Source organism: Mustela erminea, chromosome 4 (genome assembly GCF_009829155.1).
Source record: "Mustela erminea isolate mMusErm1 chromosome 4, mMusErm1.Pri, whole genome shotgun sequence".
NCBI classification, from domain to species: Eukaryota; Metazoa; Chordata; class Mammalia; order Carnivora; family Mustelidae; genus Mustela; species Mustela erminea.
In genome coordinates this window covers 102,231,197-102,258,999 of record NC_045617.1, presented here as the reverse complement: position 1 = coordinate 102,258,999, position 27,803 = coordinate 102,231,197, and the positions used below count along the sequence as shown (strand labels likewise).

At 39.4% G+C, this 27,803-nt stretch overlaps 1 protein-coding gene and 1 long non-coding RNA gene across 2 annotated transcripts in view; both read left to right on the top strand.

Annotated features, from left to right (window-relative positions):
- The first annotated feature begins 272 nt into the window (after positions 1 to 272).
- LOC116588786 lies at positions 273 to 4,080 on the top strand. Its single transcript, XR_004285084.1, has 3 exons — positions 273 to 286; positions 1,654 to 1,725; positions 4,041 to 4,080. It is a non-coding gene; the product is annotated as an uncharacterized LOC116588786 (long non-coding RNA).
- A 66-nt stretch (positions 4,081 to 4,146) lies between these two features.
- The window catches only part of COL21A1 (collagen type XXI alpha 1 chain), a 280,569-nt gene continuing 256,912 nt past the window's right edge, over positions 4,147 to 27,803 (top strand). Inside the window, exon 1 of the mRNA XM_032340301.1 lies at positions 4,147 to 4,171. The gene's annotated coding sequence lies outside the window, so the exon portion shown is untranslated. The remainder of the gene's footprint in view (positions 4,172 to 27,803) is intronic.

The following is a 27,803-nucleotide window of genomic DNA, read 5'->3' as shown; positions in this document are numbered from 1 at the left end:
GCCAAGTGTTGAAAAGTGAATGGTGCCATATAAAAATATATGTGGTACTTAAATTTGCCAGAGATTGAGTCAGTCAGGCTCCTGGAATACTAGAGAGAGGACAGAAGGTTTAGACATGAGCAATGAAGAAAATGTGTTTTTACCAAAAAGCCCCTGGCCTTCCTCTGACAGTTTCTTTTTCTCCTTTGGAAATTTTTAGATGCATTATGTTACCACAGCATTCTTCCAAAACTCTCCTTCTGGAATTGATTTGTCTAGAGACCGACTGGCTTCTTTAAAATCAAAAGTAAGCTGTCAACACATCCTAATGGCATTATTTTTTTGGAGGGAAGATTGGTGGTGTAAATGGCCTGAAGACGCAGGGATCATGCATGTGTTCAGAGTCCTTAGGAAGGTTCCTTGTTTTCATTGTGGTGTAGTGGGGAGATTTTGTGTTGGTTTCGACATCAAAAAGATGTGAGGTCAGCACCCAGCCTCACCATTTCCCATCTGGGTGATCTTGGGAAAGTGGCTTAATGTTTTAGAACTTTTGTTTCTTCACCTGTGAAAAGGAGATAATAGCTCCTTCACAGATTGTGCAATGAAGATTAAATTTGATCATATATCAGTGATTGGCGTAAGATAGGCTCCCAACAAATGAGTACTCATTATTATTGTTATGAAAGAATTGCCAAGTCACCTACCCAGACATTATCCTCATTAATAATGGACCTTAGTTCATACACTTGTGTTCTTTTCCAATTCTCTTCCTCTTTCTAATCTCAACTCAAATGCTATCTGCCTTAATTCATATTCTGCCTTTTTGTCTCCTTTGTTACCTTATAAGGTACTTAAAGGAAGAGTCTCTCCTCTGTTCACCCATACACTTCACAGAGGGGCCAGCACAGTGATTTACATAGGAAAACACCTAATGTTTGTTAACCTGAAAAATTCTTTGAAAATACAAATATTTGGGGCACCTGGGTGGCTCAGTGGGTTAAAGCCTCTGCCTTCAGCTCGGGTCATGATCCCAGGCTCTCTGCTCAGCGGGGAGCCTGCTTCCTCCTCTCTCTCTCTGCCTGCCTCTCTGCCTACTTATGATCTCTGTCTGTCAAGTAAATAAATTAAAAAAATACAAATGTTTTAGCAGAGAAAATACATACTATTGATGTATCTGTAGTATTTTACATAGTAACCTCTATCAGTTTATCATATCAACTGCTTTATGAACTCCCAGAGTGCATTTCCTGAGGTTAGGAAGAGGATATTACAACAAGTAGTTAATGGTACAAGAGGGTAGTGTCTAGGCACTTTTAAGAGTTTGGCTGATAGGGACCCCTGGGTGGCTCAGTTGGTTAAGCAGCTGCCTTCGGCTCAGGCCACGATCCCAGTGTCCTGGGATCGAGTCCCACATTGGGCTCCTTGCTCAGCAGGGAGCCTGCTTCTCCCTCTGCCTCTGCCTGCCTGTGCTTGCTTTCTCGCTCTCCCTCTCTCTGACAAATAAATAAATAAAATCTTAAAAAGAAAAAAAAAAAAAGACCATGTTTACAAAAAAAAAAAAAAAAAGAGTTTGGCTGATAATAAACCTGTGTAATAATTGTCCATTGCTGTGTACCAATCTTCCTGAAACTCAGTGACTTAACACAATGATAAATTATTTATTATGTCTCACAGGCAATGAGAGTCAAGAATTTAGGAGCAGTATGGCTGAGTGGTTCCAACTTGAGGTTCCCCATGAAATTGCAGGTAGGTGTCAAATGGGGCAACAGTCATTTGAAAGCTTGACTGGGGCTGAAAGTTCTACTTCAAGATGGTCATGGCTGTCAAGTTTGTCCTGGATGTTGGCAGGAGACCTCAGTTCCTCTCCATGTGGGCCTCTCGTAATGTCCTCACTGCATGGCCACTGACTGTCCAGAATGCATAATTTAAGAAACCAAGCAGAACTTGCAACGCCTTTGTGGCCCAGCCTTGGAAGTTAGGCAATGTCACTTCTGCCATATTTTATTGGTCACAAAACCTACCCTGATTCAGGATACCCTGTGAAAGCAGACCATGCAAGGGCATGAATATCATGAATTGAGGAATGTTGGCGCCATTTTGGAAGTAAGTACCTTATTCTGGCACTAGAGATTAGGTAAAACTTATTCCACTTGCTTCCGGCGTGATGGTGGGTTGTACTACATTTGACTCCACTCACAGGACTGCTGTGTTGTGCAGCTATGGAGGTGTTGTTGGCATTTGATCTGTGTTTGCTCTTGAGTTGGAAAACAAAGCAGCCCACTAGAAGGACCCTAGAAAGCCAGCTTTGGAGAGGCTTTTTGGACTGGAATAAGGGGACTAGAAATTTAAAAAAGCAAAGGATGACATCAGAAAATACCTGCTTATGGAGCAAGCTTCATGAGGGAGGATTTTGTCCTACTTGTTCACAACTGTATCCCCAAATTCAGAGCAGTGCCTGACATATGACCGATGCTCAAAATATATACATGTGATAAATAAATGCATGAGTTTGAAATCTGTTTAATAATCAATCTCTAAGGGTCCTGCGTGGCTCAGTGGGTTAAGTGTCTAATTCTTTGATTTTGGCTCAGGTCATGATCTCAGGGTCATGAGATCGAGCCGTATGTTGGGCTCCATGTTCAGCGGGAAGTCTGCTTGAGATTCTCTCTGCCCTCTCTGTCTGTCTCCCACCTCTCCACCCCCTGCACTCTCTCTCTTTTTCTCTCTCAAATAAATAGATCTTTAAAAAGTAACCGATCTCTAGTACAACTTATTATAAACAAACTGTAGGAACCTTAGTTTATTATGTAAATATACATATGATAAGACATTCTTAATTATTAATGTTCAGAAAAGGTCATTTTATAGTTTGATGAATATTACTTAAATTTTTACTTAAATAGCAAAAAAATTCAGTTTTTTTTAAAGATTTTATTTATTTGACAGAGAGAGATCGCACGTGGGCAGATAGGCAAGCAGAGAGAGAGAGAGGAGGAAGCAGGCTCCCTGCGGAGCAGAGAGCCCAGTGTGGCTTGATCCCAGGACCCCGAGATCGTGACCTGAGCTGAAGGCAGAGGCTTAACCCACTGAGCCACCCAGGTGCCCCTAAAAAGTTCAGGTTTATAAAATTACTGTAAATGGTATTTTCTTCTGAAACATCTCTCTTCTTTTTATTTGTATATCATGGTGAAAGGAAATAGGGAAATAAGGAAATTGTAATTCTATTGTAAAAATTAATTCCAGAAATCAAGTATTTTATATTTGACTATAATAGTGAATAGTGAATTCAGTTTTTCTGTCTCAATGACCACAGGAAAAATAATTTTTGATTGAATCTCTGTGATATTGAGAAATATATTTTATTTGAATAACTAGCCACAAAAATAGAATGTAGGAAAACTCTGAAGGCAAATTGAACTCTGAAATTGGAATTGCTCTTCACAATAAAAACTGGCTGAAATCAACAGTCAAATACCATTATCTACCATACTCTGAACTTCCCACTGGTTTACCATCAGTTGTTATTGTGAAGGTGATTTGTTCCTAAAATAGAAGGAGGCATCTGAGACAGGCTGAAGTAACCTCCAGCCCCATTCCAGTCAATGTGTAAAGAGCCATGGGCAAAAGCAGATAAATAAGGCTCCCCTAACCAGAAAAAGCATGTCAAAGAGTTAAGTTTCAACATTTAAGTTGTGATGGACGCTGACAGTTTTTGCTTCCATATGCAAGAAAAAAATGCAATTTTTAAAAGTTGACATGAATTATTATTAGGGTTTCTGGAGGTTATTATAATGACAAGTAGGAAGGTAGGGGGTAGCTCTTCAGGCAATGGGATGAGAGTGGCAAGCCGTAACGTGGGCTGGTGAACAGCTGCTCTGTAAGGCAGAAAGCAAAATATATTGTGGGTCTTTTCAAAACATCAGGTGTTGACGTTTAGTTGCTTATCAGAAGGTCTGCCTTGTCTTTCTGAGTGGCCCCTGTGGTGGATTACTTTTTTTTTTTTTTTTAAGATTTTATTTATTTATTTGACAGACAGAGATCACAAGTAGGGAGAGAGGCAGGCAGAGAGAGACGGAGAAGCAGGCTCCCTGCCGAGCAGAGAACCCGATGTGGGGCTCGATCCTAACCCACTGAGCCACCCAGGCGCCCCTTAAAGGAAATCCTTCCTGTCAGCCCTGGGGTTGTTTCATAGGTGAGTCCATAGGAATTTGGGGATATCACTTTCCTGGAACTATTTTGAAAAACATCTCAAAGTTCTGTTTATAAACCGGCAATGGAGTTCTTCCTTTAGCAACTTCCACCTTAAAATTTCATTTGACTTGATCAGCTATGAGTCGTTAGCCTTGGGTCCTACAGTGCTGAGCTAAAGGAGAGTCTCTTCCAGCTGGGGTCCCAGGAAAGTTCTGGTTAGACACGTTCTGCAAGATTCCATCTCTCCAAAGGGCTGAGAACTGAAAATGGAAGACCCCAGCAGCATAAAACTTTTGGTGTGGTATGTTGGCAAAATTAGGCATGTGCAAGAAAGGAGGTTCTGTCCTTGCTTCCACTAGTCTTGTTAATTTGCACAGTGACTTGAGCTTTTTAGGTTTCTGTGTCTCCATTTCTCTTTCCATTAAAAGGAGATAATATTGATTTTAAATGTCTGTTTTCCAGTTCCAGTATGTACTAGTCAAGCCACTTTGGGTAAAACACATTTGAGTGTTTTCCCATCTGTAAAATAGAATTAGAAATGACGTATAAGCTGGATGGTAAAATTCTAATATATGTGGAAGCATGTTCTAAGGTGCAAAGTAAGGTGCACGCATTGGTTTTGTCTTGTCAGTGTATCTAGGTGGTCAGCACAAGTTCGTTGCCCTCTTCCCAGGGGATTCCTTTGCTCACTCCCGGGAAGCTGGAGTTAACTGCAGTGCACATGACTGAACTTCCTCCTGGGTCAATGGGATTAGTGCAAGAAGAAATAATGTGGTCGTTAGAAGGAGCTGAAGAGAAATGACCAATGCTTAGGTGGTCTAGATGGAAGTCAATTAAGCTGTAATGATAATTTAGGATGTTTATGGTATGGTTTTCTAAGACAAACTATGTATATGCCTGTCTGGAATCAAACATTTATTTTCCCCCAAGTTTGCCTGCTCCTGACTTATCCTCTCCTTCCCCATGGTACAGCAAAAACCCTGATACTCCTTTTCTCATTTTCAAACCCTAGAACCACAGATTAGAATGTAAATGCAGAACTTCTAAGCCAGAGTCCAGCAGAACTTGATTTAGCATTGAATATGTAGTCGTTTACTGTTTGGAACTCAGTCATAGAGTATTTGGAACAGGAAGGGAAAGTGACCATTTTAAAACTGAATGACTGTTAATGACACTTCAAGGGAAGAAATGATCATTAAAGTGAGTGTGAACTAATTTTAATTAATCAGTTAATTTAGAGTATGAAGTGGGAGGGACAGAGTGAGAGAGAGAATCCCAAGCAGACTCCGTGCTGAGTGTGGACTCCAACACGGGGCTTAGTCTCATGACCCTGAAATCATGACCTGAGCCGAAATCAAGAGGTGGATGCTTAACCAACTGAGCCACCCAGGCACCCCAGAGACTAATTTTGTATTAGTCTGGACTAAATAGAACTTAAAAAAAAAAAATTCCAGTATAATTAACATACACTATATTTGTTTCAGGTGTACAGTATAGTGATTCAAGAATTCTAGGGGGCACCTGGGTGGCTCAGAGGGTTAAGCCTCTGCCTTCGGCTCGGGTCGTGGTCTCAGGGTCCTGGGATTGAGCCCCACATCGGGCTCTCTGCTCAGCAGGGAGCCTGCTTCCCCCTCTCTCTCTGCCTGCCTCTCTGCCTGCTTGTGATCTCTCTCTGTCAAATACATAAATAAAATGTTAAAAAAAAGAATTCTATACGTTATTCAGTGCTCATCACATGTGTGCTTGTAATCCCCTTCATCTTTTTCACCTATCTCCACCCCCGCCCCGTGACCATCAGTGTGTTCTCTATACTTAAGAGTCTGTTTTTTTGTTTGTCACTTTTCTCTTTCTTTGTTTTGTTTTCTAAATTCCACATATATTTGTCTTTCTCTGACTTATTTAATTTAACATTATACCCTCTGGATCCATCTATGTTGTTGCAAATGGTAAGATTTCATTCATTTTTACAGCTGAATAATATTCTAATGTATATATACGGCATCTTCTTTATCCACTCATCTATTGGTGGAAACTTAGGCTGCTTCCGTAATTTGGCTATTGTAAATAATGCTGCAATAAGTGTTGAGGTGCAAATATCTTTTCAAATTAGTGTTTTCATATTCTTTGAGTAATACTCAGTAGTGGAATTACTGGATCACATGGTGATTGTATATTTAATTTTTTTGAGGAAACTCCATACTGTTTTCCATGGTGACTACACAGTTTGCATTCCCCCTTAAAGTGTATGAGGGTTCCTTCCTTTTTCTCCACATCCTGGTCAACACTTGTTGTTTCTTATGTTTTTGATTTTAGCCATTCTGACAGATGTGAGGTGACATCTTACTGTGCTTTGATTTGCATTTCCCCGATGATGAGTGATGTTGATCTTTCCATATGTCTGTTGGCCATCTGTATGTCTTCTTTGGAGAGATATCTTTTCATGTCTTCTGCTCATTTCTAATTGCATTATTATTTTTGTTTTTGTTTTGAGTTGTCAAAGTTCTTTTTGTATTTTGGATACTGACACTTTATTGGACATGTCAGTTGCAAGTATCTTTTTAGATGGGACTTTGCAATTTTAATAAATTTTTTTATTTTTTTGCAAATAACCCCTTTGCAAATAACCCCAAATTAATGGGATATCTCCAAAATGAAGTTAAAGGGATTTGCTGTAGCATATTATGAAGGCAGCACACAGAGAAAAGAAAAACCCTTTCACGTTTGTATTCCGCTGAGCTTAGACACATCAGTTCGCTGGTTACATGCGCATTTATCTTCACTACATTCCACAGACATTAAACCTGAGCCCTACAGACCCAAGATCACATGGCGGGGAGTGGAATGTGTGATTCCAGAGCTGAGGCCCTGACCAGCTCTGGTTAGGTGGTGGGTGGTTGAGAGCAAGAATTAAGAATCACAAAGGTAAAGGCTCTCAGTGTGGTATAACACTTTCACATAAGCCAAGCATAGTTTATGGGCAGGACTCCTTACAGAGATTATTTGCTTTCAGAGGAAAAATCCTTTCATCGCCCAGCCTTGCAGGGTGGATATGAAGGCTCAAGGATCTTGGAAAATCCCAAGCCTTCATTAAAAGTAGTAGTTGTGATTGCTATTGTTATTTTTGTTATTATGTCGTGGAACCCTTGAGAAACCCACTGTGAATAACGAAGACGATGACTGTGCAGGAAACTTTTCAAACTCAGGTTATACAATATTGTCATGTCCACTCATCATAGTTACATGGGTAGGTGGAGAAAAAGATCCAGGAAAAGTGAGTTTGTAGAGCATGTTTGAAAGAGAGAAAGAAATGAGACGATAATTTGGAGGAATAAACTAAGGTCTGGCTAGGAACAGTTCCATGAAACAAGGGTGGCAAAGGAGAATTCATGGGGACTTAAATGTGGAAAAAGACATAGAAGGTATTTACTTAGTCCAAACAAAGCAGCTGAGGCCGTACTGGTTTTGCCAAAATAACTGGATGGAAAATGATCTACCCATTGTTTTGGACGAGACGGTACCAAATAGCTGGTGTGATACATCTCTTTCTCCCACTACACTGACCAAAATTTTGGCATGGAGTGGACACAACTTAAATCAGAGGGCAGGGAGAGGTGCCAGGGGGATCGCCTTACAGATACTGTTATTGGTTCTAGCTAACAATAATGGCAGTAACTTGAATTTGTGCAATTCCTTAAAAAGTATTTTCACATAAGTGATCTCATTTGTTTGAGACTGATCTCAGTTTGTGTTTTTTGGTAATTTACTGCTATATAGCCTTAAGGAAAAAGTGGTTACTGGGAAAAATAGCTGGTCTTGGAAATGTATTCAATCCCTTAGGCTGGTGGCTCCCCATCCCCCTGGGCTCTGGGGAGTAAAGTCTTTAATATCAGAATATTTTCTTCTCATTTGTTTTTCCTTACTCCATTTTAATTATTTAACATCTCATAAAGTGAATGTATCCATATAGACTAATTAGATAATGAAAATTGGAAACTTTAAAAAAAAAAGATTTTATTTAATTATTTGAAAGAAAGAGAGAGAGAGAGGTGGGAGGGGCAGAGGAAAAAGAGAATCTCAGGCAGACTCCTCACTGAGTACAGAGCCCAATTTGGGGCTCGATCCTAGGACCCTGACATCACCACCTGAGCTTAAAGTGGAAACTTAAAAAAAAAAGATTTTATTTATTTATTTGAGAGAAAGAGAAAGAGGTGGGGAAGGGCAGAGGAAAAAGAAAATCTCAGGCAGACTCCTTACTGAGTGCAGAGTCCAGTTGGGGATTTGACCCTAGGACCCTGAGATCACCACTGGTCTTGAAGTTGGGTGCTTAACCAACTACACCACACAGGTACCCCTCTGGAAACTTGTCACATCTTCCCTCATAACTAGAGAGGCAGTATAGAGGTTCAAACTCTTTAGGTTTCAACCCAACCTTTACTTCCTTTCTAGATGTGTGAATTTGGACAAGTTACTTAGCTGCCCTGTGCCTCAATGGTCTTATCTTTTTTTTTTTTAAGATTTTATTTATTTATTCAACAAAAAGAGATAGAGACAGCAAGAGAGGGAACACAAGGAGGGGGAGCAGCAGAGGGAGAAGCAGTCTTCCCGCTGAGCAGGGAGTCCGATGGGGGGACTCGATCCCAGGACACTGAGATCATGACCTCATGCCAAGGCAGAACCTTAATGGACTGAGCCACCCAGGCGCTCTTCAACGTTCTTATCTTAAAATGATGTGAATTAAAATGAATTCATAGGGATTCCAGTGGCTCTCAAACTTTGGCAGCATCAGAATCCTCTGGAGGGCCAAGCAGTAGGTGGGTGACAGGACAGAGAATTTTCAGTTCTACTAAGTCCTCAGGTGCGGCTGATGCACTCTGAGAATTCTAGCATATTCCATGAGCTGATTTCGTGATCAAAGTGTTTATCAAAGCACCTGGCACGTATTCAATAAATGTTAGGTGTTATTATTCCTATTGTCCTCCTCGTCCCCACCCCCATCATTGTCATCGTTACCACTGTCATCAAATATATGAGAGAGCCATGAATCAATAACAAGGCAGTCCCCAAACTCTCCCAGTTAAAATAATAAAATTTACACACAATGGAGGCATTTTTCAGCATTCCTGAGCAATTACTAAGGAAGAAACTAAACCAGTATCTATGGCAGGCCTCCCTGTGGGCAGCTCCGCCTGGCTTATCCCTGCAGCTGTGGAAATAAACCAAGACCAATCATGAGAAAAGCAAAGTCTGTTTATTCATCACTTGTGTTTTGGCAGACTCAGAGGCAAAAAGGAAAAAAGAAAGTCTTCAGGTCTGCTGGGATTGGCTGTTGGCAGGGGAAAGCTGGAGGCTGCCTCAGTAGAAGTGGGGCATTTTGGGTGATTGGTTAGGGTGGGTATTTGGCTTTTTCTGGTTGGTCCTAAGCTTGAAGCTGTCAGTTATTAATCAAATCCTGATAGTTTGGGGCTGATTATCACAGAGTTATTGTTCAGCTCCCTGGATTGTCACCAGAGATAGCAATCTGGCTCCCTGCACTTTTGACTTATAGGTGGGCTGGTTTCCGGGGTTGTTTATTGCAGATAAGGAGATTGGTTTCCTGTGTAGATGAGGGCATGTTGTGGGTCAAAGTTCAGTTTTTACTTATGGTCTGGCTATTGTCTATTTTTACGTTCTGTCTCTCACAGTGCAGGGACAACCTGCAGGGAGATGAGGTTCTGGCTGCATTGACTAGTGATCTAACCCATGTGGTACTTAGGATCTTTATTACAGCTCACACACTGGCTCACTTCTACATCAATGACTTGGAATCCTGGTTAGTGTTGGTCTCTTAGCATATTAGCAAATCAAGGCTTGGCAAAACCAAGGAATAGATTCTATAATTTACTAAATTATCAGCTAATATCACTTAACAAGCTTCTTGTTGGCCATGCAGCCATTCTTTCATGGGCAACAACTCAACTTCATCGTAATTTATGACTAACTTGTGCCTCTCTTACTCACAGCACCTTTAAGCCACTGCACCAGGGTCTAGAAATAATAATGACAATTGTAACTCAAAATTATTGTGTTTTGTGTGTCAGACTAAAGTGTACAAAAGCGCTTTCCATATGTCATTTCACTTAATCTCATAGTGATGCTGTAAGGCAGGAAATGATTCAATTGCTTATTTCCAACAAGTGTGTGGGGATGGGTTTCCCCCACACCAACAGATAATTCTAGGGATACTGGCTGGTGCCTAACAATTTCACTCAATTCTGACTCTATCTACTCCATGATAATGTCATAACACACAGGGTAAGAGGTCAGTCCTACAAGACTTCCTTCCTCTCCACCCGCAAGCTTCAGATGTCAGTCACAAGCCCAGGCCGTTACCCATACTTCTGACTGGCTATAAATCTGAGGTTCCCATAACTCTATTCATTTGCTAAAGTATCTCACAGAACTCAGAAACATTTTACTTACTAGATCACTGGTTTATTAAAAAGGGTGTAACTCAGGAACAGCCGGATGGAAGAGAGGCATAAGCTGAAGTAAGGGGAAGGGGCAGAGATCTCTCATGTCCTTTATACACACACTGCTCCCCAGTACCTCTGTGTCTTCATCATCCTGAAAGTGCTCCAAACACCCTCATTTTGAGTCTTTTTTTTTTTTAAGATTTTATTTATTTACTTATTTGACAGAGAAAGAGAGATCACAAGTAGGCAGAGAAACAGCAGAGAGAGGGGGAAGCAGGCTCCCTGCTGAGCAGAGAGCCCAATATGGGGCTTGATCCCAGAACCCTGAGATCATGACCTGAGCAGAAGGCAGGGGCTTAACCCGCTGAGCCACCCAGGTGCCCTCATTTTGAGTTTTTATGGAGGCCTAATTCCACAGGCTTGATTGATTAAATCATTAGCCATTGGCGATTGACTCAGTCTCTGGCCCCTTTATACTCCCTGAACCTCAGAGGGGTGAGGTTGAAAGTTCTGACCCTTTAATCTCTAATCACATGGTTGGTTCTCCTAGCAACCAGCCCCCTCCTTAGGTGCTTTCCAAAAGCTAACTCATTAATGTTACAAAAGACACCTGTAGGGGCACCTGGGTGGCTCAGTGGGTTAAGCCTCTGCCTTGGACTCAGGTCATGTGATCTTAGAGTCCTGGGGTTGAGCCCCATATCGGGCTCTCTGCTCAGCGGGGGGGCCTGCTTCCTCTTCTCTCTCTGCCTGCCTCACTGCCTACTTGTGATCTCTGTCTGTCAAATAAATAAATAAAATAAAATAAAAAACAAACAAAAAAACCCCACCTATAGTTCTCTTATTACTTGGGAAATTCTAAGATTTTAGAAGCTCCATGCCAAATGGGATGAAGACTAAACAAACCACAATGCCACAAGTGGGTGATAGTTATGTTCATTATTATTATTATTATTAATATTATTTTGTAAGTAGGCTCCATACCCAAGCATGGAGCCCAACACTTGACCCTGAGATCAAGACCTAAGCTGAGATGCTTAACCAACTGAGCCACCCAGGCACCCAGTGATTAGTTCATTATCTTGATGGGGTGTTGGCTTCATAGGTTTATGTGTTTGTAAAAATTTATTAAATTGCACACTTTAAACTTGCAGTTGACTGTATGTCAGTTATGCCTCCATAAAACTCTCTGAAAAATTAAAAAATAAAACCATAAGTTGGAGGAAAACATGGCAATTTTTCATCTCAGAGTGGGAAGACCTTCTTATACATAAGTACAGAAGAAGTACCATAAAATGAAGAAAAGTTTAAAAGTTTTACTTAGATGAAAATTTAAAATCTATTAAGGAAAACACAACAGAAGAAAATTAAAGGCCAAATGGCAAATTGGTAAAATATTGATCAGTATGTCTAGATACACGTCCTTAAGATTTTAAAGTATAAAGAGTTTTTACAGAGAAATTAGAGAGCTGAGAACATACCAATTGATTAACGAGCAAAGGATGTGAATAGATAATTTGTAAAAGGAGAAATACAAATGGTTAAGAAACATCTAGAAATGTTTTCCTAATCCCATTAATGCAGATTAAAACTGAGCACGGTGATGATGTCACTCTCTACCTAGTGAATTAACAGAAACTTTCAAAAACTGATATAACCTGGTGTTGAGAATGGTGATAGAAAAAGAGACACCTTTGGAGGCCAGTTTGGTGGCAGGTATTACAAGCTGTAATCTTTTGGGCTGAAAATTCCACACCAGTAATATATCCTAAGAAAATAATTCCTGTATAGGAAAAAAGTGTTTTACCAATTCACAGCTAAGTTTGATAAATAAATGATTTTTTGAGGATTCTTCGGAATATCCTACCATATTGGTGATTGTCTGAGATCGTTCTTCCCAGCTAAGAACTTGTATTCTCAAACTTAAGGAGCAGTTGCTATCAAATGTTATGTTTCTTGATGATTTTATATCGTTAGATAAAGAATGTATTTACTATTACTGTTAACTGATGCTTTTTTTTTTTTTAGAAATGTTAACCCTATATTTTCTCTGTGTCCATTTTGCAAATAGTTTTATTTTCATAATGCAGCAGTTAATTTGGTTTCTTCTAAAAATCCAGCTTAATAATTTCCAAATTTTTTCCAAATAATTTAATTTTTAACATTTAAATTTTCAATTTAAATCAATAAATTACATTTTCTTAAAAATGAATGTTATATTTTGAAATCAATATATGCATATATTCAAAGAATTGACTTTTTACGGTATAGCAAACCAAATATCCTTCTCGACTTTCAGTGGTTTTAAGGTTCTATCCGCAAAAAAAAAATTCGCTTTGTGGTGTTTATTCATACCACGCTGAAATGATAGTGGTCTAGACTATCCTAAGAAACACTGGCCAATATGCACAACTTTTATTAAACTTAGCTCAGGAGTCTGAGCCTCCCCCCCCAATACCCCACTATGATAACTAGGAGACTCTCTGAGATTCAGCCAAGAGTTTTACACATTCTGAGTTTGTGACAGCATTACCTACACCTGAGACTTAAGTTCCTGGAACTAGTTAAGGAGATCGCTCCATAAATAGCTTTTGTTGGGTGCACGTTCTCAGCTGCGTAAAGAGAACTTACTTCCTGACAAACCACCCTTTTCATTTCCTCTCACCTCTGAACTAAACTGTTGTCGAGATAGAGAAAAAAAAAAAAAAAATCAGCTGCCCTATATTATTCAGGCAGTAATAATAAAAATCAAGATAGGAAATGGCCCAGTGTGGTTGTCCAGATTTGGCTTTGACTAGCTACTAATGTGAACATTTCCTCACTTCCTCCACGCAGACTTCCTGGTTTCCCTGTCTCCGCCGCTTTGCAACTCGGGTGGGGCTCACAGTGCCAGGGATCTGGGTTCGTCATTGTCCGACGTGTGCGTGTGTGTATGATTTTATGCACATAAAATATTAAGAAGTTAGTCCTTACAGTGAAAGATTGAGTCCTCACAGTGAAAGACTCCTTGAACTTGAAGTGGCAGTAGATACGAGTCCTGTAATGATCGTCGCGATAATAGCTATTGTTTTTGAGCGGGACTGTGTGCCTCGCAATGTGATAAGCCGTTGGTAAACAGCTATTGCTTTTCTCATTTTAAAGATGAGATTAGAGAGGTTAGATCACTTGCTCTAGGTCATACAGCTAGTAGGTGGTCAAGCTGGGGTTTGAACCCAGGTTCGTACGGGTCTTAAGCCCAGGCCCAGAACCAGACAGCCTTGTCTTTTCAGAACTGGGTCCACGAACAGGAGTCTTGCTGCTGGTGGAGGATTTGGACTCATCCGCCCAAGTGATTATGGAGTAGCAGACTGTGAGCTCAGTGAGCAGAGTTTGCTGGTTAGTATTGTTCTCCCTCCTTACCATTCAATAGTATGCTTCTCATTTATATATTGCAAAATAGTAGGTGGGAAAACATACAGGAATGGTAGAGTTCAATCTTGAAGGATTACAGAGAACTTCTTGGAAGAATTTGAGGGTTTATTAATTTTTTTTAAAGAAAATAATTGTGAGCCTTTTTAGTTATCAGTTCTGCAAGGTGATTTTCTTAGATAGGCTCTGAAGTGTTTCTGCCTTTGACGTGATTGCAAATGTATAGCTTTCATCAAATTGAAAGAGGGTTGGTCTTTCTGTGACTCACGTTAATGCTTCACTGTTGACTTCTTAATTCTACAATATTTCTTGGGCTTTGGGGATTTGGTGAGAAACACGACAAGCAGAGTCTCTAATTGATTTTTCTTCCAGTGTAATTACCTCTCTTGAGATTGGGAATATGTCTTAAAATTAACAGCAAATAAAGAGACAGTTAACGCTGGCTTTGGTAGCACAAAAGCTATTCCGTGTTGTACCTAGAATTCAGTATGTATAGTAGGATATCAAATTTGATATCCTATGGGATAGATTTTGAAATATTTAAGAGTCTTTAACTGAGAAGGACTCCTATTTTAAACATAGTTGACCTTAGAAGTATTTGAAGCTGTCACTGTGAAGACAAGTTTATATACTTGATGTTTGTAGCTATCAATTTGTCTTGACTCATGTAATTAAAGATCTGAGAAATAATTAAGGAATCGGGGGGGAGGGAGTAAATTGGAAGCCTTTTAAAAGGGAAAACACGAGGCACACTTTTTATCAGAATGTCAAGTGTCTGCCGCTAATTAATTCAATTAATTATTTTTCCTATTTGATGTTGAAAGTTGGAGGATAAGAGACGAAAGTGGAGTTTTCACTGGTAGAAGATAAAGAGGAGCATTTTGCAAAGTGGGATGCCGAGCTACGCTGCATCTGTGTTGAGAAAGGTGTGCGGCTGTCTTTCTAGATGAGAAGTTATTAAACCTTGTTGTCATGCTGGGCAATTCACAGAGAATTAGGGATCTAATGAGAAGATGTTCAGGCCTTTGGCAGAGGAGGAGGTTGTGACCTTTGGGAAGCATGTCTGCTTAACTTAGACAAAGCAGGATTTAAAGACATTATATAGTTAGGGCTGTTAGAAAAGATGACTCATATTAATTTTTCAGTCACTTTCTAGAAACCATGTGACTATGAGTCATAAAAAATGAATTATTGGAGTAATGGTGTGACTATAACCAGAAAGTAGGTTGGACAAATTTATATATTGTAACAACTACTGGGTTGTATTTCCAAGTCACTTTTTCCTGTTAAATGGGAAAATGTGCTTTTTTATTTTTAAGCAAGTAGCAAGTGACCCAACTCCTAAGTGCCCAGTGGGCAGCCTGACCCCACGTTTATGAGATTGTACTCTGTCTTCTTTATATTCTGTAAGATAGTAAGTTGGTTCCCGATGACCAGTTTCCCTCTTCTTCATGTGACCCTTCCCAGCTGTCTGTGCTGGATTGAGGCCAGGCCTTGTGCTAAGTGTATTATGATGTGGATAGTTGTTTCCTCACAAAGGTCCTAGGAGGTAAGTAATGTGATCATTTCCATTGACATTTTGAAGAAACTGAAGCTCTTAGGACAGTAACTGGCCCAAGAGTATCTAGTTACGAGCTGGTGAGGGCAGGATTTGAGCGTGGGCCTGTTGGATTTGTTGAGTTCACCCTGAACCACCATTCCAAGATGGCCATAATTCTCTGAAATTTTCCAAGGGTCTCATCGACTTCAGAGCACCCCTGTCTTGCCTGGGACTCCTGACCTAGGGGATTTTGCTGCTGACCTGTTACCTGATGCTTTTTCTTCACCATGGGTCGGCTTCTGGAAAAACGCCCGTTTCCTTGTTTTTGAATTCCTTACTTTGGCTTCTTCCATCCCTGAGGCCAAACTGTTTTATTCTAGTACTTGTTTTGGCAGCACATATACAAACTCTTTTATTCTATTATTGAAATTCACTGCAGACTATGTCACATGAGATTCACATTTTCACTTACTTTTAATGAAATGGGATAATAATTTTTTATTTCTGCTCATACATATGCCCAAATTTCTGAAACCCAGAGGTCAGAGTTTTAAATATTTACACAACTTTAGAACATTTAAAGAAAAGATGTAATATGAAGAGGTTCACAAAAATAAAATCAAAGTAATGAAGTTTTATATCATCTACTGCAAATTAGGATGTTTAACTTGATCATATTGGTTTACATAAAAAGAACAAAATTTCATTCTAAAGATACATGTGTATCCACAATTCATTTTCTAAATATGTAATTAGAATGGAAGAACTTCCCATTTTCTGTTAAGATTTTCCTCTCTCAAGCCCAAGTGTCCAGTAGGAGTAACTTTTGGGGGTAGTTCAAGATGTGCCTGTCTAGTCTTAGTTAAAATTAAATCACTCATGTATTGATTATCATTGTTCCTGATCAAGTCAAGATAGAAATATGTGTTTTTAACTGAATAGATGATTTTCATTTTTTAAAAAAGATTGTATTTATTTATTTGAAAGAGAGAGAGAGAGAACACAAGCAGGGATGGAGAGTGAAGGGAGAAGCCCAACAGACATGGGGCTCCATCCCAGGACCCTGAGATCATAACCCAAGCAGAGGGCAGATGCTTAACCAACTGAGCTACCCAGGTGCCTTAGATGAGTTGCATTAATAGTCATTTTATGAAATGTTTTTCAGAATTTCCTGTCCAACTTAATCAAAATAGTTACTTTGCTAGCAATACATGTTGATACAATAAGATTTTGAAGAATTCTTAGAATTGTTTCAACTGATCACCATGTTAGATTGTTAACCAGAAAAAAAGACAGGGCTGTCATTTTGATTTGTGATGCAATATCACTAAGTTACAATTAAATTAGTTTTTATAATCTTTCCTCAGGCAAGATTCAAGAGCCTAGTAAAATGAGGAAGAAGGTAGTTTTATGTAAGGGAAAAAGATAGTTATGCTAGAGCCCATGTTGCAGCTACTTCCTGAGTTGGGGAATTGTGATTATCCTGTTGCTTTAACTCAATACATTTCTATAGTTTCCCAGGTTTGAATTAATATATATGAATATATTAATATATATATGTTATATATATATATATTAAAAATATGTAACATATTTTTAATATAATAAATTTAAGCTAACTAAAGAATCAGTTATTAAAAATACTGCCATTGATTACTTTCAGAAAGATCAAAAGAGTTTCAGAACTTAATTATCTTTTCATTTTGATATATATGTACTTAATTAAAATGTGTGAGGAACTTTGATAATGAAAGATAACATATCTAATAAAATATGACATTAAAATACAATCATGTGTTTCCCCAGATTGCCCTTGACTTATGTTAAAATTCTTAATCAGTTTTCATAACTAATGGTAACTGAATATTTGTTAGGAGAATGACAAAGTCATATAGAATATCTCAGTTACTATATTATATGATATATTATATTAATATGATAAAGGTGGGTGGGGTACCATTCCATGGTTGTCCAGATGTGGTGGGACATCCAGTTCTGCCTCATTTTCCCTTGATCAGGTATAAGGTTGGGTCTGTTTTCCATACTACTGTCATTTACCTGTCCAAGTGTCTAAGGCCATGCCATGGTCAGGGCCAGTGAATGGAGAGATTGTGTTCCTAGGGGAGTGCTAAGTGATGTATTAGCTCTAGGAACTGGAGATGACTGTTTGGTCAAGTTCATAATTATTTGATCCTTGAGCGTTTCTCTTCGACATAGGGTTCAGTCTCTACTGCTTTGAGGAAAGTGTAAAGCAGCCAACAGAGTTCCAAGCATCATATGGTAAAGGGATTCAGCTTCCAAGTGGCAAAGCAAGCTTTTCCTGTCCCTAGACTAGATAAAAGAGATCACAGGCTAGTAGAGGGGGGAAGCCACTGGAGAAGAGTAAGGACAAGAGGTCTTTATCACTACAGGCATAAGCACCAAATCAGTGCCTAGTTACCCTTTCCACTATAGTCCAGGGAGCAGCCTGGGTGTCACCTTTGTCTGTCCAGTAGGATGACACTCCTCTGTGTCTCATCACATTGCTTGGGGTTTACCTGGCATCTTGGGTTAAATATAAACATGAGCAAAGGATTAAGTCTTTTATCTGTTGCCAACTACCTAAGTTATACAGAGAATTAAGGGATAACTAAATGGAATATCTCTAGTAAATTTAGGGATTCTAAGAATCAGAGACAGAAACTTCTGGAATTCACTTAGTGCACCTGGGAACAGTAGTATAGTATCTGTGAAGAACACAGAAGGGTCTGAACTCTTATCTCTTTCAAGCTCACAAGTTAGCCTGCCACAATTTCAGTGATGGCAGAAGGCACTTCTAGGTCAGAGACAAAGGACTTTATTACTCAGAGCACAGCAAACAGTATGTTTGTGTTAGCTTGCTTTGCCTAAAGTTCCCCTGGGCCAGTGTGTAGGGTCCAGATTGGTGCCTGGACATGTGGTAAGTTTCATTACAGGAGAGAAACCCTGAACTTATGAAATCCAATTTTCAGAAAATGGGCAGCAAGCACACCTACCCTTTGTTTTGGAGGGAGGTACCATCTCTAATTTCTGGGACTGATCAATATATAAACACCCATGAAAATATAGTCTGGAGCAAAGGCAGTCAGTGCCTCTGCTCATAAGATGTGTAGAAACATGAGAGACCCGTGGAGAATTGATTCTTAACTATGCTGTGATGAAGATCGTGGTTTGTGTGTGTGTGTGTGTTTTAAAGATTTATTTGTTTTTAAAGTAATCTTGATACCTAACATGGGGCTCAAACCTACACCCCTGAGATCAAGAGTCTCATGTTCCACTGACTAAGCCAGCCAGGTGCCCCGAAGTTCCTGTTTAATTAGAAGTTTTGCAATTTCTATTATTTCTGTACGCCGAGGCGATGAGCCAATTAACGTACTGTCTGTAAAATTTGGTTTCCTTGGTGCAACATTGAGTATTCATTCAGCTAATATGTACTGAATGCTCCCTGTGTCCAGGCACATTCTAAGCACTTGGCATAAAGCAGTAAATCAGACAAAAGCCCCTCTCCTGTGGAGTGTACATTTTGCTAGTGTGTAGCCATGATTTTAAAAATCAGGAAGGTGCCAGTGCTCTGGGAAAAAAAATAAAACAAAGCAGAGAAGGGGGAAAGAGAACCCTGGGTGGAGCGGTGGGAGAGAATGCATTGCTCTTTTAGAAAAGTTTGTTAGGCTTTTCTGATAAGGTGAAAATTGAACAGAAGACTAGAAGAGGTGAAGGTACAAGCCATGTGGATATTAAAGGAAAGAGATTTCCAGGTAAAGGAGACCCTGAGGTGGGTCCTGATTGGTGCAGAAATAGCAAAGAGGCGGTGTGGCTGGAGTGGAGGGAGAGGGAGGAAGGAAAAGGAGATAATGTTAGGGAGTAGAGTGTGTGTGTGTGTGTGTGTGTGTGTGTGCGTGCGTGTGTATGTACATGTGTGTATGTTGTGTGTATCTGTGTGCACATGTATGCACACACGCGTGTGTACATAATTTCAGATACAAGTACAGACAACTTCAGAAGTTTTATTGAAAATAGGGCAAGAAATAGGCTAATAGCTAGTGGGGTCAGTACTAAATATATACCTTTTAAAGATGGGAGCAAAATTTACAGCATGTTTGTATGTTTATCTTTTCTAATCCATCAGAGAAGGAAAAATCAATGATGTCAGAAAAGGAATGGCTGAGAAGGTAAGAGAGAAAGGATCTGGTGTACACAGGGGAGGGTTGCTAGTTAGATACAAGACCGACGGTAACAGGATTGAAGGCGGAGAGTGTGGGCACAGGTGCAGGATACATGGGGGGGCGGTGGTTGTGAGAGAACATGGAAGTTTTCTCCTGATTTAGTTACTCTTTTCCCCTGAAAGGGAAATTGGAAGTATTGTCCTCAACTGAGAGTAAGGAGGCAGGTGAAGATGTTGGAGGTCTGAGGATCAAATGTTGATGAGGAAGAGTTCGGGGGAATGGGAGAGAAAATGTGCTAGCGAGCATACTTGGATTTCCAGGTAACACTAAGTACTAGTGGACACCTACTTAATTTAAGAGCCATTAGGGTGACTGAATATTTAGTCATGTTTGGATTCACAGGTATGGGGTTAGGATTAGGCAGAGCTAGATTTAACCAGAGTGAGAATTGTACAAAGAGAGTATAATGAAGAAGGTATGAGACTTGAGGCTCCATGCAAGGTGTATTTTTTTTTTTTTGCACTTGTTTTTTTTTTTTTTTTAATTTAATTTAATTTAGTTTTGTGTGTGTGTGTGTGTGTGTGTGTGTGTGTGTGTTCCAAAATTCATTGTTTATGCACCACACCCAGTTCTTCATGCAATATGTGCCCTCCCTTAACTCCCACCACCAGGCTGACCCAATTCCCCGCTCTCCCCCAAAACCCTCAGCTTGTTTTTCAGAGTCCACAGTCTCTCATGGTGCTTCTCCCCCTCCGATTTCTCCCAACTCACTTCTCCTCTCCATCTCCCAGTGTTCTCTGTGTTATTCCTTATGCTCCACAAGTAAGTGACACGATATGACAGTTGACTCTTTCTGCTTGACTGATTTCACTCAACATAATCTCCTCCAGTCCCGTCCATGTTGATGCAAATGATGGAACATGGATATCAAAGAAGGTGGATGATGAAGGCAGCAAGGAACAGTGGAAACTAGAATTAAGGGATTGTGTATCTGTTGTCATTGGAGTGTTTTGGGCGTGTAGAAGAGCTAGAGGGATTGAGCTGGAGAGATAAGAGGTGGTGGTCCAAAAATGCAATTTTGAAATTGCGATCATGGAGAGATTCCTATTTGTGATGACAAATAAGCTGTTGATATGACCCTGGGGGTAGGGAACTGAGATCACATGGAGGATGTGGTCAGTTATGGAGAGAACAGAGGTCGAGAGGTTGAGCATCTGGAATATTGCAAGAGTCATCTACATGGATTTTGAGATTTCTAGAAGTTATGATGGGAGAAACTGATGTACAAGGAGCTAAAATCCTCACACAGTGAGGAGGACTCACCCACAGTTTTGCAGTCTGGTGGCAAAAAAGAGGCATGTTGGGGACCGAAGCAGAAAGCCATAGTGTTATTGGGAGAATTAAAGACATGGATGCTTATAAAAATAGTTTGCATGGTGTCAGGCTCATGGTAAAGCTCAGTAAGTCATCTTTGAACTTGTAGTCTTAGTTCTGACATGGAAAAAGCTTGGAAGTCATCACTCCCATCTTTACAACAAGAAAAAGCTAAACAAACTGAAAATCACTGACTTTTCATGATTCATCAGAGAACTGAGTTTTTGGGGCAAACGGACAGCCTGAGATATAGAGAGAGGTGAATTCAGACATTCACAGGGGAGTTGATGCAGTTGCTTTCTGACAGTCACAGCTGAGATCAGCTGAACTAGAGCAGATGCCTCTAAAGCCATAAACTGGTAGGAACGCTTAGATGCTCATTTTGATGAATTACTGGAGGTTGAGTGTGGACTAGCATGACAGTGAGAAACTCCGGGGGGCTGCAGTCTTCAAATCCTACATGACTCTTCCGGAGAAGTCCTGTGCCTCAGTAACTAGGATAGACTTCTAATATGGATACACTGCAGCATAGTGTGCTGCTCAAAATTTTTAATGTCAATTTTTAATGTTTGTATTTGTATAATGCTATAATTCTTTTTTTTAAAAAATAAGAATAATGTGTTTGAAAATGTGTATTTTTAATAGGAGTATTTCTTAGCAAGCATGTAACAAACTTATGACCCTCTTTGCAGTTCAAGGATCTGCTCATGAAATTGTAAGATTGTAATATTTCGAGTATCATGTGCAAAAAGAAAATTGGTTAGCAATGACATAGCAGTTATTGTGGGTGTGTTTTTAAGCTCATTTTTCCGGGAAAAGACAAATGATCCAATTAGCTTAACTCAGGTAGTTGAAAAGTTCTATGTGCAAAAATAGAGAAAGATGAAGGCAGAGCGAAGAGAAGGGAAAGAGGAGGAGAGAGAGGAGGGAGAGAGGGAGAAAGAAGGGGAGAGAAATCTCGAAGGAAGCTAGGAATAGCTTCTAAAAAACAGGAACTGTAGTTTGGAAATGGGAAAGATTCAAGATTCAACCAGGATTTAAGGATAGGCCTTTCTAACGGCCCTCCCCCCTCCAGCCCCCACCAGCAGGCATCCAAGATCATCACTCTTTAGTTTCCTACGTATATTCCTGTAATCAACAGACTGATTCTCTCCAAGGGTGTAAATTTGAATTTCAGAATGAGAGAATCTTGTTGGTGCAACCAGTCAGCCCTGGCCGCGTTTGTGCAGAACTTTTATATTACACTACCTCATAGTTGGCTGGTCAGGCTATGGGTTATCTCCTTTTGTGATATGCAATCAAGGGGAGGAAGGTAGGCCTGCCAAGGTTGGGGAGGGTTGTCACAGGTGGAAGGCTCCGGCACCCCACTCAAGGAATAGGTCAGGGCCCCTTCATGAGGCTATATCCTTTAAAAGGAACTGAATTGTATTACAATTCAGTTGAATTCAGTTGTAATACAACTGAATTGTATTACAAGACAGTAGCTGTCTTGTATCGTGTAGTCTGATATCTGGATAAAAAGGAAAGAGTCCATTATTTGAATTTATCTTCATGCATCTGCCTTGTTTATAATCCGTCAAAATGTCTACATTAATCATGCTGGCATTAAATAATTCCCAGTTGCACTGTTTTGTTGTTGTTGTGTGTTTATTTTTATTTATTTATTTTTGTTTGGTTTTAGTTTGTATTCTGTGTTTGCAGTAACATCCCATAATACTGGCAGTACTCAGAGGTTCAATTACATCACGTTTATAGATCACTATAGGATAAAATGGTTAGGATCTATGTTCCTGTACTGCCCTCTAGTGGTGTGCTCTTGGGTTTACAGTTATTGTACTGCCATATGTAGAAAGCAACTTTGTGCACTAATTCAAAGTTATAAGGGAAAATTTTGCTTCTATTCCATTTAGAGCCGAAAACAAGCCATAGTATCACAGAATCTGCCTATTTTTTTTTACCGTGGGAAATCACAATCTAGCCTTATCAAACTCGAATAGAAGATCTCAAGTTGGAGACTATGAAAGTTGAGTGTTTTAAACCTTAGAAAGTTTTTTATATAGTTAGAATTATATAATGTTAAGAATGGAACGAAGTTTAAAACTGTTAAATCCAACCCAGTCATTTCACATTTGAGAAAACAAGCTTCAAGATTTAAATATATTAGCCAAAGTGCTGCAGATAGTTTAAAGTAGGACTGAGCCTAGAATCCATGTTTCCTGCCTCCCAGGCAGGCTATTTTTCTTTCTTAAAACCCACATATTATTTACATTTATCCAATGGGGAGAGGGCCCAAGGTCCGAGCTGTTGTCAGAAAAAGGTGTGATATCTTAAAAATGAAAATTAATGCACGATTTACTTGAAGGAAGGGGAGGGCATATGTTCTTTCTATTTTGGGAAAAGAATGCAATTTTAAAACTTAATTCTTTTTTTTTTTTTGAGTTCTTGTTTTTTTTTTCTTTTAATTAATTTTTTATTTTTTATAAACATATATTTTGATCCCCAGGGGTACAGGTCTGTGAATCACTAGGTTTACACACTTCACAGCACTCACCAAAGCACATACCCTCCCCAATGTCCATAATCCCACCCCCTTCTCCCAAACCCCCTCCCCCCAGCAACCCTCAGTTTGTTTTGTGAGATTAAGAGTCACTTATGGTTTGTCTAAAACTTAATTCTTTTTACTAATTGCATAGCAGTATTTCTGGGCAAAGCAAGAGAGAAGAGAAAATAGGCTGGATAAGGCAGAGGTAGGTGGGGGAGGAGATACAGGAATGCCTCTATCCATGTTTCTGACCTTAGATGCTCATTCTTATCCAAAGAATAGGTTATGTGGGTGACCAAGCTGGGGTAGCCATTCCCATTTTATCAGCGATCTGAATGTCTATGCTATGCACTGAATTGTGCCCCTCACCAAATTCACACATTGAAGCCCTAACCCCCAACATGTCTATATTTGGAGACAGGACCTATAAGGAGGTAATTAAGGTTAAGTGAGGTCACAGGTTGGGTCTGTAATCTGATAGGATTCTCTTCTTATATGAATAGAAAAAGAAAGAGAGAGAGAGAGAGAGAGAGAGAGATTATGTGAGGACACAGCCCAAAGATGCTATCTATAATTTTGAAAGAATTCTCACTAGAACCCAAGCATGCTGGCACCTTGCAATTAGTATTTCATTTTAATTTTGCAAATTTTGGAAACTAAGGTTCAGAGGGTAACTCACCATCCTTGTAAGTGGTGGAATAACAAATCAAGTTTTGCGTGATTCTGAAACCCCAAATCTTCCCAGTGTGGGAGGCTGTGAATTCAGCGTCCTTACTGACTTTTCTGATGCTTTTGCCACTTGTGGACCATGCCTTCCTTGTAAACCTCTCTTCCCTTGGTTTCTTTGGAACCCATTTATACTGGGTATCTTTTTTCGTACATAACTCTTCCTTCCTTTTCCCTCAACGACCAGTCTTTTGTCCCTTTATGTACCTTAGTGGCGTTGATGTGCCCCAAATGGTATTGCTGTTTCTTGGGGGGGTAATCTCATGTCCTATGTATTATTTTATTTTATTTAGTACCACTCATATTCTTTGACTGTACAAGTAGCTTTCTCTTTCTTTCTTTTCACTCCTGAAATCTCTCCTGAACTTCAATTCCATATATCAAGCTGGATATTTCTATCTGAATCTCTGACAGATACTTCAAAACAAATTACACATTCGAGCTTAGAAGTTTTCATTCAATGAGTACACTTGCTCAAACTCATCATTCCCTAACAAATACCAACATCCTTTCAGTCATCCAAGCAAGAAAGCTGGGAGTCAGTCTCAATTCTTTCTTCTACCCGTTCTCCAGTAACCTAATCAATCATCAAATTCTGTGTTTTATCACCACAATGATCACAGACTCCATCCTTTCTCTTTTCCCTTCTGCCATTGTTCTAGTTCAAGGGCTCATTGCTTGCTTGCATTAACCTTCTAACTCATCTTTTTGCTTCCGTTGTTTACCCACTTGCATCTTCCATACAGCAGATAGACTGAAAAATCTAAAAGGCAAATATGACCCATTGCAAAAGAGAAAGTTGTCTTTCAAACAAGGTGCCTGTGGTCCTCATAATCTAGATGCCGCCTTTCCTTCCAACCTCATCTGCCATCACCATCACAACACACATCATATTCCAGGTTTGCTAAATTTGGTCTAGTTCCCTGTTTACATAATTTTGCTATTGGCTCATTACAGTCTTTCCTCTGTGCAAAACCCATTACTCTTCCCACCTCTTAGCCCTCATTCTCACTCAGAAAGAATAATGTCTATCATGGCTTGTTTTTTTCAAGACACAGTTGAGCTGTCACTCCCACTAAGAAGCCATCCTGATATCCCATTAGACTAGATGATACTTCTCTGTGCTCATGTGGAGTCCTGAACTTCCTTTGCCATTGGATCTACTACTGCACTTATATCTGTCTTCCTTATTTACTTCTCAGTGAAGTCAGGAGTCAGTGTTTAATGAGTCTTCCCAAGTGTTTGTTACACTGAAATTTTTTTAAGGACAAGTTGTTTTTTTTCCAGTCAGAGCCTTCAGTGTCAATATCTTGTGGTTCACTAATTATTTTTATAGACACATTTTATTTTATAGACACTTATAAACAGATATGCATATGTTATTTTAATTATAATTATCGATTATATAAGATGATTAATTGTAGACATACGCACATGTATATGTATGTATATATTATAATGTATGTATTCACACAGCTATAACCATGTCCATTAGCTTTTATCTTCAAAAGTAGAGTAAAATGTCCTCATAAATTTTTAGAGCTGTACAGTGGGTCCATTTGAAGGAAAATCATCTTGTTGAGATCTAACCGTCTCATGAAAATAAGGACTATTTTTTTTAACCCTGACTGTGAAGGGTTCTAGCAGCATTCTTCTCGATGTTCTTTCTCCTTTTCGTTGTTTATCTGATAAGGGGCTAGAGAAGGTGTTCAAATAAGCAGGGTGGCACTGCAGGGGCCCAAGTGAGTCCCTGCCAAGGGGCTCTGATCTGGACTGCTCCCATAATTATGCCAGGAACACATGTTTCCAAACAAATGTTCTAATGTGACAACTCATATCCTGGAACAGTTTCAGCTCACTCCTCCAAGAACTGTAATCTCTGGTTTATTCTTTTTACTCATGATAATTGTACTTTTTGTCTTGGCCAGGAAAAGTCTTTGTATTCTGTAGAGCTAGTTTTGATGGGCTGGCACAGAGTTTTGGAAATTTTCCCCTCATGGAAATGGTGCTTTTAATTTTAAAATATATTAGTGGGAAATATAATCAATAATATCGTATTAACTTTTATTTATTTTAGAGGAGGGTAGGGGCAGAGGGAGACAGAGAACCTTAAGCAGGCTCCACGCCAGCTTGGAGCCGGAGGTGGGGCTTGATCTTCCAGCCTGAGATCATGAACTGAGCTGAAATCAAGAGTTGGATGCTTAACCAACTGAGCCTCTCAGGGGCTGCTGTAGTAACTTTGTAAGGTAACAGATAGTAATTAGACTTACTGTGGTGAGCATTTCACAAGGTTCAACAAATGTTGAATCATTATGTTGTATACCTGGAACTAATTATACTTCAATAAATTAAAGGAAATGCCTTGGCATGTCACTGCTAAACCCACATTGTATCTTTCAGAAACTGCTAGCTGGACAGTGTGAAAGCCATGCAGCCAACCCCTCCAGAAATATCCTGTTGCCCATCAGCCCTATCACCTTGTTCTCTAGCAACATGGTCCAGCAATGGGAGACTTTGACTTTTACGCTGGAGTGGGACATCAGTTCTTCATTTGGCTAAGCCACTGCTCCCAAGTACCGAGTCCAATAAAGGTGCACAACAACTAAATTCGGATTTGACTCCTTTTATCTCCTCTTGTCTGGAACATAAGCGTGATTAATCTAACATATAATTTTTATTATATGTTAGTTTATTATATAATTATATATATTATATCTACAACATATATATGTTATATATATATATATATGTATATATACATATATATATATATATATAAACCCCAGTAAGTGATAGTTTTTTATGATTCCTGGATTTTGTGAGTTAAATCTTTCTTAATTTGTAACATCTATGCCAGGTAAGAGAATCCATGTTTTACTTTTTTTTTTTAAAGATTTATTTATTTATTTGACAGAAAAGAGCATACAAGCAGGGGGAGCAGGAGAGAAAGAAGCAGGCTTCCTATTGAGCAGGGACCTGATGCAGGGCTCGATTCCAGGACTCTGGCATCATGACCTGAGCCAAAGATAGACACTTAACCAGCTGAGCCACCCAGGTGCCCTAGAACCCATGTTTTAAATGTCTATTCCCAAAGTATGCTCATGGACCAAATAGTCAAATAGATTTCTGGTAAAAGGAAATAAAATTAACATATATATATGTACATATACATACATATATATATATAGCATATTTAAAATATTCTAGACTATAATAAACATTAGTAATGTTAAATATGTAACTATACTAATGAATACATATTTCTTCATTTGTTCTGGACATATCCTTTGGCATTAGATGGTAAATGTTGTGCCCTGAGACTTACTTAACTAGTTAGACAAGTTATTTGGCACCAATTATGTATTATAAGTGGCCTCCAAGTAACTTTGATGAGAATAAAAGAGAACGACCTT